Source organism: Taudactylus pleione, unplaced genomic scaffold (genome assembly GCF_031769625.1).
Source record: "Taudactylus pleione unplaced genomic scaffold, aTauple2 ptg000114l, whole genome shotgun sequence".
Lineage (NCBI taxonomy): Eukaryota > Metazoa > Chordata > Amphibia > Anura > Myobatrachidae > Taudactylus > Taudactylus pleione.
In genome coordinates, this window is record NW_028284516.1 from 13,669,772 (window position 1) to 13,683,024 (window position 13,253).

The 13,253-nt window shown below is 46.7% G+C and overlaps 1 protein-coding gene across 1 annotated transcript in view; it reads right to left on the reverse strand.

Annotated features, from left to right (window-relative positions):
* LOC148524962 (E3 ubiquitin-protein ligase RNF31-like) overlaps positions 1-10,435 on the reverse strand; it is a 77,448-nt gene extending 67,013 nt beyond the window's left edge. The window contains exon 1 of the mRNA XM_088471543.1: positions 10,386-10,435. The gene's annotated coding sequence lies outside the window, so the exon portion shown is untranslated. The remainder of the gene's footprint in view (positions 1-10,385) is intronic.
* Between the last annotated feature and the right edge of the window lie 2,818 nt (positions 10,436-13,253).

Below are 13,253 nucleotides of genomic sequence, written 5' to 3' on the forward strand. Positions count from 1 at the left end.
AACTTCTAGGCCACATACTGAGTGATGGCCGCCCATTCTTGCCTAATCAATGCTTGGAGATTGCCAGAATTTGTGGGTTTTTATTTGTCCACCCGCCTCTTGAGGATTGACAATGGGATTATGGTCTGGGGAGTTTCCTGACCATGGACCCAAAATGTCGATGCTTTGTTCCCTGAGCTACTTAGCTATCACTTTTGCCTTATGGCAAGGTGCTCCATCATGCTGGAAAAGGCATTGTTCGTCACTAAACTGTGCTTGGATGGTTGGAAGAAGTTGCATTTCATAGCTGTGTTCTTAGGCAAAATTGTGAGTGATCCCACTCCCTTGGCTGAGAAGCATCCCCACACATGAATGGTCTTAGGATGCTTTACTGTTGGCATGACACATGACATGACACAGGACAGAAGACTGATGGTGGCGCTCATCTTTCCTTTTCCGGACAAGCGTTTTTCCATATGCCACAAACAATCTGAAAGTGGATTCATCAGAGAAAATAACTTTACCCTAGTCCTCAGCAGTCCAATCCCTGTTTCTTTTGCAGTATATCAGTCTGTCCCTGTCACTCACAATTTTGCCGATGAACACAGCCATGAATAAAGAATGGTACCAAAACATCCTCCAAGAGCAAATTCTCCCAACCATCCAAGAACAGTTTGGTGACGAACAATGCCTTTTCCAGCATGATGGAGCACCTTGCCATAAGGCAAAAGTGATAACTAAGTGGCTCAGGGAACAAAGCATTGACATTTTGAGTCCATGGCCAGGAAACTCCCCAGACCTTAATCCAATTGAGAACTTGTGGTCAATCCTCAAGAGGCGGGTGGACAAACAAAACCCCACAAATTCTGACAAACTCCAAGCATTGATTAGTCAAGAATGGGTGGCCATCGGTTAGTATGTGGCCCAGAAGTTGATTGACAGCATGCCAGGGCGAATTGCAGAGGTCTTCAAAAAGAAGGGACAACACTGCAAATACTGACTCTCTGCATAAACTTAATGTAATTGTCAATAAATGCCTTTGGGCTCTATTTATTAACATTTATTAATATTTATTAACATTATTTTTACTAAAATAAAGTGAAAAGGGGTGTTTTCACACCCTATTCACATTATTTTAGTTTCACCTAAAGTTACTACAGGGCAATTGGAGTAGAATTGGAGTCAAATTCTTCTCCAAGCCCTAATTATCACTTATTTTTAGCAAGCAGATCACATTTCCCATAATTGTAATGGGAAATGTGATCTGTCTGCAAGTTACTAAAAATAAATTGTGAAAAATATAGGGGAAAGCCCTGTGATAACGCCACCTGGAGTTATCAAGGTCTTCCCCAGTTACCAGACTCCTGATCCACTCTAACGGGCAGAGCAGAGCACGGAGCCGGCCCCAGTGATCAGCTGTATGGTCTAAACAGACCATACACTGATTCACTGTAAAAAAAAGTAAAAAAAAAAAACTTACCTGAGTCCAGGGACCGGTGATTGGGGATCCGGGTGATGTCATCCCTCCAGTCAGCTGGTCTCCCATGCTGCACTGGGGCCCGGTCGTCACCTGACAGGGTCTCAGTGCAGGATGGGATGTCACCTGACCGGAGCCACGGAGGACATCACCGGAGCACCGATAACTGCAGGTAAGTGTAATTATGGGAGGGGGAGTTTGCGGGGGGGTCCGTGATCACTGGGGGTGGGGCTTAGTGGAGGGGGCTGAGGCTTAGCGGCGGCCGGTCAGCGCATGTATCGGCACTTGTCACGGTATTTTTTGCGTAAATACCATGATAAGTGTGCAGAGGCTATTTGCAGGGACAGAACTTTATCGCAAGCTCTGTCCCTGAAAGGGATTTTTAGTAAATCCCTGTGATATTGCCTGAATTCGCAATGCAAATTCAGTCGGTAATATCACACTACAATCTGCATTACAAATGCGGATTGTACTAAATAGAGCCCTTTGACACTTATGAAATGCTTGTAATTATACTTCAGTATACCATAGTAACATCTGACAAATGCGGATTGTAGTAAAATAGAGCCCTTTGACACTTATGAAATGCTTGTAATTATACCTCAGTATACCATAGTAACATCTGGCAAAAAGTTCTAAAAACACTGAAGCAGCAAACTTTGTGAAAACCAATACTTGTGTCATTCTCAAAACTTTTGGCCATGGCTGTAGTCTATCTCGTGAAAGGAAACTATACATTGGTTATAGCGCTGTTGAACTTACAACTTTTCAGTATATTGCATGTAGCATTAGACTTGGGAAACACAATTCCATTTTCTTTCCTTTTCAAATTTGTTTCTTGGGATATACTTCTATACTGGCGCTTCTTCAGCCCAGTCTATTTACGGAGTATTGTACCCTTGTAATATTCGATAATCAACTTTAATAATCAAATTAGTTATTATGTATGTTTGTGTGTTGTTTGTATCTTGCTAATAATATTTAAATATTTCAATTAAAAGTTATGTTTTAATATTCATGCCTATATTTTCAACAAATGTCACTAGTAGTGGTATATCTGAGTGCTCCTGCAAGTTTGATATCTGTACTGTCTATCCTTGTTTCTATTATTCATTTACTTGCAGGAAGCTCCGCCACTAATACTATCACCCACCCTTATCTGGTGATTTCCTTAAGTACACATGACTTGATATTCTGCTGTAAGAAATGTTATGTTCCTCTCACCTTGGACCTGTGCAGAAGGAAACCCCCTTCAAGACAATTAGGTTTGAGTGTCAGCTCTGTGTCCCTGGATAATTCGGATTTGTCTCCCTGTGACGGCTGTGGTGATAAAGCCTACATCATGAGCTTGATTGGGCTGGGATATTGTTGCTGAACAAATCTCTGTACAATGCTACATAAAATTGCGAATTAAAAAAATTATTTTGACAGGAAAGTTACTAAAGCTTGTAGAAACCAATGCTTATCCAGCATTTTTTTTTACTGTTTTTAATCTGCTAGATTTACTATAGTAAAAGCTGCCGGAAAACCACCTGAAAAATTACCATTTTACAAAGCGTCTATGACTAAACTGCCATCACATTTTTCCAATAATAAAAATACAAAGTACTACATTTATCAAAGGGCACTTTGTGAAACTGCTGGAAAGAAGGGGCAAAAAAAATAATCCATCAGACAAAGAGATGTGGCTGTGACAGGTGAGGAAGCAATTTAAGATGATCCTCCCCCCCCCCCATACACACACACACACACACACACTTTATTATTATTATTATTATTATTATTATTATTTATTTACAGTATATGGCGCCACAAGTGTTCCGCAGTGCCTTACAAAGTACATGAACAAATAAGTAAGCAGTGACTTACACTACAATACAAAGCAGGACATGGACATGTATAATAAACATTGCTATATTAGCGACCTTTACGCCCACATAAGCAGCCGAGTGTTGGTTGCCCTAGTGGGGAGTAAGAGATAAATTAAATTACAGTAGGGAGAAGCGCAAGAGGGTAGAGGGCCCTGCTTGAAAGAGCTTACATTCTTTAAGGGAGGGGCAGACGAACAGGAGTGACACAGATGGGGTAGGCGGGGAGGAAGGAAGATGTAGAAGCAAGTTAGGATGAGAGCTGGAAGGCTTTAATGAAGTAGTGGGTCTTAAGAGCTCGTTTGAAAGATTGTAGAGAGGTGCAGAGTCTGATGGGGAGAGGGAGGGAGTTCCAAAGGTGGGGAGCAACGCGGTCAAAATCTTGGAGGCGGGAGTGGGAGGAAGTAATCAATTGGAATGAAAGGCGGTGTGTATTAAGTGAACGAAGAGGGCAGACAGAAGAGTGAAGGGAGATGAGATCAGAGATGTAAATGGGAGAGGAATGGGTGAGGGCTTTGTAAGTGAGTGTGAGAACCTTGAATTGGGTTCTGAAAGGGAAGGGGAGCCAGTGGAGGGCTTGTAAGAGAGGGGAGGCAGATGTAGAGCATTTGGAGAGGAAGATGAGCCGAGAAGCAGCACTGAGCACAGACTGGAGAGGAGAGAAATGGGATTTGGGGAGGCCAGATAGGAGAAGGTTACAGTAGTCCAATCTGGAGATGACCAATGAATGTATGAGGGTTTTGGTGGCATCCTGGGTGAGAAAGGGTCTGATCTTGGAAATATTCTTGAGATGGAAATGACAGGACTGTGAGAGGTTCTGAATATGTGGTTTGAAGGAGAGGGAAGAGTCCAGGATGACTCCAAGACAACGCACTTTGGAACTAGATGAGATAGTTGTGCCATCTATTGATAAAGAAATAGTGGGACATGATGTTATGTGGGAGACGATCAGCTCAGTCTTAGACATATTAAGTTTGAGAAATCGCTGGGACATCCAGGAAGAGATAGCAGAGAGACAGTTAGAGATACGAGTCAGTAGAGAGGGGAAAGATCAGGTGAGGAAAGGTAGATCTGAGTATCATCAGCATAGAGATGATAATGGAGGTCAAAAGAGCGGATGAGTTTACCTAGAGAGGACGTAAAGAGAGAGAGAATAGGAGAGGCCCAAGAACAGAACCTTGGGGAACACCTACTGTAAGAGGCTGTGGTGGGGAGGAGTTGTCGTGAGAGGAAACAGAGAAGGAGCAGTCAGAGAGGTAAGAGGACAGCCAGGAGAGAGCAGTGTCAAGTAGACCAAGGGAGTGAAGGATATGCAGTAGTAGAGGGTGGTCTACAGTGTCAAAAGCAGCAGAGAGGTCAAGGAGAATGAGCAGAGAGTAGTGGCCTTGGATTTGGCAGCAAGGAGGTCAGTGCTGACTTTTGTGAGGGCAGTTTCAATGGAGTGGAGAGAACGGAAGCCAGACTGAAAAGGGTCAAGAAGGGAGTGGGAAGAAAGAAACGTGTTGAGGCGGTTGTAAACAATACGTTCAAGGAGTTTTTAGGCAAAAGGGAGGAGAGAGATAGGTCGGTAGTTAGAGAGAATGTTATGATCAAGGTTAGGTTTTTTAAGAATGGGGGAGACAAGGGCATGCTTGAATGCAGAAGGAAAGGTGCCAGAAGAGAGGAAGATATTAAGGAGGTGGGCAATATGGGAGCAGACAGAAGAGAAGAGGTAGCAGAGGGGATAGGGTCGAGGGGAGAGGTAGAAGGGAGGGAGGACTGGATAAGGGCCTTAACTTCCTCCCCAGTCACAGGGGAGAAGGATGTCGGAGTCAGTTTGTATGTGTGTGTATGCTACTTAGCATATTTAGGGGTATATTTACTAAGCAGTGTTAAGAGACAAAGTGAAATGAGATAAGGTACCAGCCAATCAGCTCCTAACTGCCATGTCACAGGCTGTGTTTGAAAAATGACAGTTGGGAGCAGGGAAGAACTATGGGAGACAATGGAGGCGTCCGCGGCCGGGCTCCAACTCTGAAGGGGCACCTCCTCCATTGTCCACAATATATTCACCCCACTTAGGGCTGTAACGACAGTATGTACCCGGAGTGTACCGTCACAGCCGCCCAATACATAGCACCTCTTCCCGGCACTTGAGAAGCCACCATACACTAGTGCAGAGCTCCATGTCAGACCATCAGCTGCTGCCTTCGTCTATCTATAGCCTGTCTGCATGCGAATTTCTACATTACAATGTCAGTGGCTGTGACGGTGGAGGGCACCAAATTATAACTTGCCTCCGGGCATCTGGGATGAATTTACGCCACTGGTTGGAGCTGATTGGCTGGTACCTTATCACCTTTCACTTTGTCTCCTAACACTGCTTAGTAAATAGACCCCATAGCTACTTAGCATCAGGCCCTGTCCCCTGGGGGATGAGAGACCAGTTCTGACTGGTTGCCCATCTATATAGTAGGCAGGTTTACACCAGGAGCACCTTGCCAGCAATCTGCTTCATCTCTCTGGGTTTTTTATTCCCTATGGATTATGATGGCTGGTAAGCAGTGCTTAGAGTGGTCCTAGAGACGTGGTGGAACTATGCCAGTAGTAGTGCCGCCAGTAGTAGTGTCTCCAGTAGTAGTGCCCCCAGTAGTAGTGCCCCCAGTAGTAGTACCCCTTACACAAAAAAAATAATATTAAAAACACAAACACAATACTAACCTTTAGCCCCGCTTCTGCGTCCGCTGCCGTCTGGTCCCACCGCTCCTCGGTACAATGGGAGAGATGTCATGACATCTCTCCCATTGTGCCCACCCGAGCTCAGGAGTGAACTCCAGCCTCCATCTGCCGCTGTAGGGAAGGAGGTGGGGCGCCCACAAATATCAAGATCTCAGTGGGCGCTTGGCAAATGGAGCCTCCCTGCGGCGTGGGGCAAGTGGCCGGGCAAGGTGGGATGGAGGAGGCGGAACTAATGGAACTGACGGAACACAGGTCCACCCTGTTCTGGCCCACTTTAACCCCTGTTGATAAGTACTGTATATATTCTTCCCACTGCACTACAGAACAAAATAAGGCCCTCATTCAGAGCCGTACGCTCTGAGCAGAGCGCACGCTCTGAATGAGGGCCGCCCTCCATAATTATGGAGCGTCCTCCTGGACGCTCGTATAGCTGTGGGTCACCACCCACAGCCTATACGAGCGTGCAGTTTGATGGCCGCGATGGTCTTGACCATCGCGACCATCGAAACTGCGTGCAAAAGCCTGCGGTTGAGTTTTTCAACCGCAAGGCCCGGGGTGATTTTGGCTCTATCAGAGCCAAAATCACTCCCACTGACATCACTAGTGATGTCAGTGGGCCGGCTTCTGACGATAGGCGTTCCCTTGGGAACGCCCCCGTCAGGGAGGCACGCCCCCGGCACGCCCACCAAAGGGGGCGTGCTGTCAATCAACATCGACAGCACGCCCCCTTTGATCAGACACAACGAGCGAAGGATAAAAAAAATTCTAATTATATGTGTGCATATATATATATATATATATATATATATTACTGTATATTCGCCAAGTCACTATGTAGGTATTTATTTTCTTGCCTGATCTTCCATCTTCAGTTTTCTCCATTGTTATTCCCTTTTTCCTTCTCTCATCATGTTCTTCCCCCATTTCCTCCCGTCCCCTCTGTCCATCCACATTTCCTCCTATTTCCCTCTGTCGGCCCCCCTTTACTCCCATCCACCTCTGTTTGTCCCACTTCTTCCCGCCTCACCCTATTTTCCCCCCTTTCCTCCTGTCTCCATCTTTGCCCCCTCTCCCATGTATATATAAATATATACATAATATAATGTGATCTAGCAACACCTACTGTAATGATAACTGGGCATATATTACAGTAGGTGTCCCTGGAGCAACGTATACAAATCACATTACTGTGTGTAATATATATATATATATATATATATATATATATGCACTGCATGTGTGTGTGTATATATATATATATATATATATATGGATGGATGTGTGTATGTAATATGATCTGTGTATCTTGCTCCAGCGAAACCTACTATAATATGGGGCCCCAAATCGGTATCTTGCCTAGGGCCCCCTGAGGTCAAAATCCGGCTCTGGGTGGGACTGAGAGAGGGGAACACTGAGGAGCTTTACAGCAGCAGGATCTTGCACAACAGTGTTCGATAACCCATACGGTAGTGAGCATTTTGTGCTAATTAGGCATTTGGCCGGTTAGGCGAAGGGTGCGAGACGGACTGGCCTTGCCAGCGTTTAGATGCCGCGGGAATGGCAATTCGCACCCTTCGCTGACAATTGAATTCCCCCTTTGCATATATGACTTAAAGTGCTACAGTTATCTTCTGGTGAAATCCTTTTTTGCACTGTAATCCTATACTCATGTAAAGAGTTCATTTAAAAACAAAATAGTTTACATTAATTTGATGACATCAAATTAATATTAGAAGTAAAACTTAACACTGGGGTTCTTTTTAAGGCTTGAGACCCCCATTCATGATTCTTTTTCAGATCAAAAACTTATAATTAACTTTATTTAGATTCCACATTAAACAAACTGTGCTCTTTTAAAGAGGACAAGTATAACAACCTATCAGATTGTAGCTATCATTTTATAGAATGTACTTGATAAATGATAACTACAGTTGATTGTTGCTATGGGCAACTTAATTTTCCTCTTTAGAAGTTTGACACATCTCCCCCTATATTTATTAAGATTTTACTATGAAATATATTCTAACAATATTAATAATCAGTTTATTAGTTTATATCTTAGTAAAGCAAAGCTTCTAGCTCTATTGGTATGAAAACCTGTTTTTCTGGTTCGCAATATATGTTAAAGACGACTAACCTGTCAAGCTACATAATTTTATTAATGACGCAATGACAGGTTTGCCTACCCTCCCGATTTGGCCGGGAGCCCCCTGATTTTCGGGTGCCGCTCCTGGCCCCCCGGAAAGGCAGGCAAGCCTCCCGACATTCCCCAACCCTCCCGACCTCCACCCAGAATAAACTAGTAATCCCCACAGCGGGGAGGCCGGTGACGAGATTAGGGCTGAATCGCGTCATCGTGGCCCCGCCCCCTGCTTCACAGTGCCGAAATACACGGCATTGTGAAGAGGGGGCGGGACCACGATGACACAATCATGCGGCCCCACCCCTGGCTCCACCCCCAACGTGTCACAGCTGTCCGGACACACCCCCGGACACGCTGTTAGCTGACAATCAGCTTTACTTCCCGAAAGTAGGGAGCTGATTGTCAGCAAGTATGCGCAATGATATGAACTGTAGGTCAGAACCAGGCAAACTACAGACAGAGGGGCTTAAGCAGAGTGAGATCTGTGCCTGTTTGTGTAGTGATTAATACGCACAATAGCACACATATGCATCTATGCAGATTTGCGTGACTATGATATGCCCTCTTACGCCTGGAGAGGTGAGACAGTGAAGAGAAGGGGCAGACTAGCATAGGCGAGCGTGTATTTGCGCAATTGTGAATTGATGCGGAGCGGTACAGAAATTCATATAGGCCAGTTCAAAGCGTATTATTTGCTGGTAATTGAGGACAGGTGCCAGTGCACGATGACGATGATAGTCACCAGCACTAGTAAGCTGCTTGTGATTGGCTGATTGTGAATGCATCACTGATGATGTTAGGTGCTTTCATCATTGCTTGTGCATATATTGGAGTCAATTCAATTGGCCGTGATATGCCGTTTATCGCTTTTCGTGACCTGTATTTGCATCAGACCAATTGAGGTGTGCTGTAAAATTGATGATGTAGAGCAGGGGTGGGGAACCTTTTTTCTGCCGAGGGCCATTTTGATATATATAACATTTTTCACTGGGCCCGGTGTAGGCCACACCCCCTACATGTGATGTCACACAGGGGCGGGGCCACACTCGCCAGTGATTACAGCAATACATACTTGCCGACATTCAGCTCCCTCCTTCCGGGGGGAGCTGAATGCCTGCATTCTGTGGGGGGCGTGGCCGGGCTATGATGCCGTTTTGGGGGCGGGCCCGGGGGCGTGACCGCACGATCACGTCATCGTGGCCCGCCCCCTCTTCACAATGCCGGAAAAAAGGCATTGTGAAGCAGGGGGCGGAGCCACGATGATGCGATTCAGCGCGAATCACGTCATCGGGCCCCTCGGCAGCGGGGTTTTTTACTAGTAGTCTGGGGGGGTAGGCGGCAGCCGGGAGGCTTGCCTGCCTTTCCGGGGGGTCGGGAGCGGCACCCGATATTCGGGAGGCTCCCGACCAAATCGGGAGGGTAGGCAAGCCTGCAGCAATGCCTGGAGCGGGGAGCTGTAAGGGCAGCGGTGTGACCGTCTGAAGTGTCCTAAGGACGCTCCAGGCAGCACTGCTGCATAGATTCTGGCTGCAGGGTGCCATTATAAGCACACTGCTAGCCAGATGAGGCTAGCAGAAAAAAGCTCAGAGAGCCAGACCAAATGATTCTGGGGGCCTTATACGTCCCCTGGGCCTGAGGTTCCCCATCCCTGATGTAGAGGATACTATAAGTAGTGATGCTCCACAGCATATCAAACCTAATTGAATTGGTCCCATTATGATTTTATGTGTCTGTTTTTAGTCATTTATTTATTATTTGTGTATTACAGAGTTCTATTAAAAAGGTTTAGAATGCAAATTTCACAAATAAAACATATGCTTAAGTAAACTTGATGCATTTGTTACTGGAGACAAACTACACACATCGTGCAATACAGTAGTTGCCACTTTGCATATTCACACAGTTACGACTCATTTTACAGTCTCCAAAGTAATTTCTAAGGATTTTTATATATAAAAGACCAGTATATTTGGCTATTTTTAGCTTAATTGTGAACAAATGTTTGATTACTTACTAGATTTACACTCAATGAACATTAATTTTCTCTAAACAAATGTATTTCAGTAGATTTATGATAATAAACAGTAATAAAATTAGCACATAGCGCATAATAGGAGAATGCTGGAAAGCAGAGGGTGTCAGTAGCCATCGGAACAGGAGATGCTATGTAATATAATTAGAGAATACAAAACACAATTACCTGACTAGTCCGTTTGTCTCTTGCTTGTGGAGATGAGAGCTGTCATTGGGATACCAGAGGAAACAATGAACATTATACAGCGTACAGTCCCTCCTAGCACTGACAGTTCCCTCCTCCCATCGTCACGCACATTCTTAGCTCTCTTTTACTGGAACAAGGAGTTTTCATACAGTTTTGTCTGTCAGAAAACTTCCTGGTGATGGCAGATAAAAAATACTTTGTGTGACAGTTTGTTTAGTAATTGTAAAAAGTAACATGCAAAGTAGCACCAGACACATAAGTAATGTCTTATACGCTGAGCATGATACAAATAACTTTATGTAAGTAGAACTATTTATTGCCTTTCTACTGTGGACAAAGTCCATGTACAATGACACAATTATTGTTAAGTTGTTAAGGTAATATTGCTGACATGTAAGAGTTTGCGTCAAGGGCATATTAAGAGAGGAGGGGGCCGTGTGCAGTCTCTCCGTATGGGGGTCATTCAGAGTCGGTCGCAAGCGAGGAGTGCTCGCAACCGACTCGATGTTGCCCCACTGGGTATGTGCACGACGGAGCCGGCTCCGTCGTGCGCATGCGCGAGACCCGGCTAGCGATGGATGCTCCGTCGCTAGGGGTCTCTCAGCAGACGGGGCGAGCTGTCGATGGTGAGTGACAGCTCGCCCCATTTGGGAGGCGGGCAGGGGGCGTGCCTGCCCAAACTGAGGCGTTCCCACCGGAACGCTTGCCGTTTGTTGGCGGCCCCGGAGCTTCCTGCTCGATCAGAGCAGGAAGCTCCCTGGGGCTTACGAGTGCCCAGACCCAACCTTAGGGTCTGGTCGTAAGAGCCGATGGTCTTGACCATCGCAACCATCACCCATGTCGGTCGCTAGAGCTGTGGGTGTTAACCCACAGCTTAGCGATCGACAAGGAGGTGGTCGTTCAGGTTGCAAGCGGCCACCCTGATTCAGTGCGACCGCTTGCAACTAACGACCGCCTCTGAATGAGTTCCAATGTCTAGATACACACAAGATGTTAGACAGTCAATAGGTTGACTGGGACAAAAGGTTGACAGAGACAAAAGGTTGACACGCTAAAAGTCGACATGTAAATATGGTAGACAATGTCAAAGGATAGACACAAAAATGGTCAACCCAATATGGTCGACACATGATTTATTTTGTTTTTTAGGGTGAGGTTTAGGGTTAGGCACTTACTGGAGGGTTAGGCACTTATCCTGACGGTTAGGGGCAGACACTTACTCTGATGGTTAGGGTTAGGCATCAGGAGGGAGGGTTAGAGTTAGGCACTTACCAGAGGGTTAGGGTTAGGCACTAGAAGGGACGATTAGGGTCAGGCACCTACCCCGACGGTTAGGGTTAGGCACCAGGTGGGAGGGTTAGGGTGAAGATTAGGGCTAAAAAAAAAAATAATAATAATAATGTCGGCCATTGTTGAGTCGACCAAGGTCATGTCGACCTTTTAACCTCGTCGACCATTTGTTTCTGTTGGCCTTCTTACATGTCGGTTTTAGAGTGTGTCTGTCAGAGTTCAGCCGGGGATCGGCCGTCCCTTACCGTCCCGCCGGCTTCCTCTCACTTCCCGGGCAGTCAGGCGGCTGGTGCGGCGACGTGGGAGGTGCTGAGCATTCTCCCTGATGCTGGTGTGTCGGGCGGCCTGGTGTGCGGGGATCAGAGTCTCCGTCATGGGCACCGCCAATACACTTCCCCTTGTGACTTCCGTCCCTGATAGTCTGGCCGGTCAGCAGACGCTGTGGACCAATCAGCAGGCTTCCAGGGGTATACATCCGGCTCCTGTGTATCAGGTAATTGCCTGAACAACCATTGTTGCTGCTAGTGTTACTAGTGGTCTCTCATTCCAGGTTCCCTTGCTTCCAGGGAGCTAATCCCAGCGTGTCAGTTTTCCACGAGCAACAGTGCTTTACCACCGCAGCCTGTGTGCAGTATACCATCCATCTCACCAGTGCTTTACCACTGCAACCTGTGTGCAGTATACCATCCATCTCACCAGTGCTTTACCACTGCAGCCTGTGTGCAGTATACCGTCCATCTCACCAGTGCTTTACCACCGCAGCCTGTGTGCAGTATACCATCCATCTCACCAGTGCTTTACCATCACAGCCTGAGTGCAGCGATATATATCCACCTCTCCAGTACTTACCACCACAGTCCGGGTCCAATACCACTACCCACCTCGTTACTGGACTCCGTGGTCGCTACCCGTTTCACACGTTATTGCACCGTGGTGCATTCCTACCGACCGGCAGCCCGGTAGGGTGCGTGCGCAGTCACACTCCGCAGTGCATACTCCCTTGTATCTCAAGTACAGTATCCCGAACTGGGGGTTCCACCCCAGTTCCTACGTGCCTCCTACTGGCACCTTGCCCTAGGGCCACAGGTGTTTGTTTCTCCTTTTCCTGCAGGGCTTGGTCACCTAGTCAAAGGACCACGACCTGCTTACGGGGTGCAGCTCAAGCCCATATACCGCTTGGGGGGGTCACTGGCGAACACCACCCCGTGGGTTAGATTCCGCACCTTTGACTAGGTCTCGCCAACGACCAAGACCCGTGGATGTGGAGATCGTACATTCAGGCCCCTCGCCTTCGTTTCTTCCCGCAGCCTCAGGCCTCGGCTTTAAAAGACCCGCCTCCCAGCGTGACAGTTTGTTCAGGCCAAATGGAAGCCGCAGGCTCCCCAGGTACTGGGACTCTCCAGGAACTAATAACTCGCATGGATAACCAAGAGGCGGCACAGCAACACGTGGCCCAGTACCTACAAGAACTATCTGGTCAGCTCATGGCCATCCAGAATACCCTGGTATCTATGTCTCCCGCTCCGCCTTCTGTCGCTCTCGCAGTTTCTCCAGCAT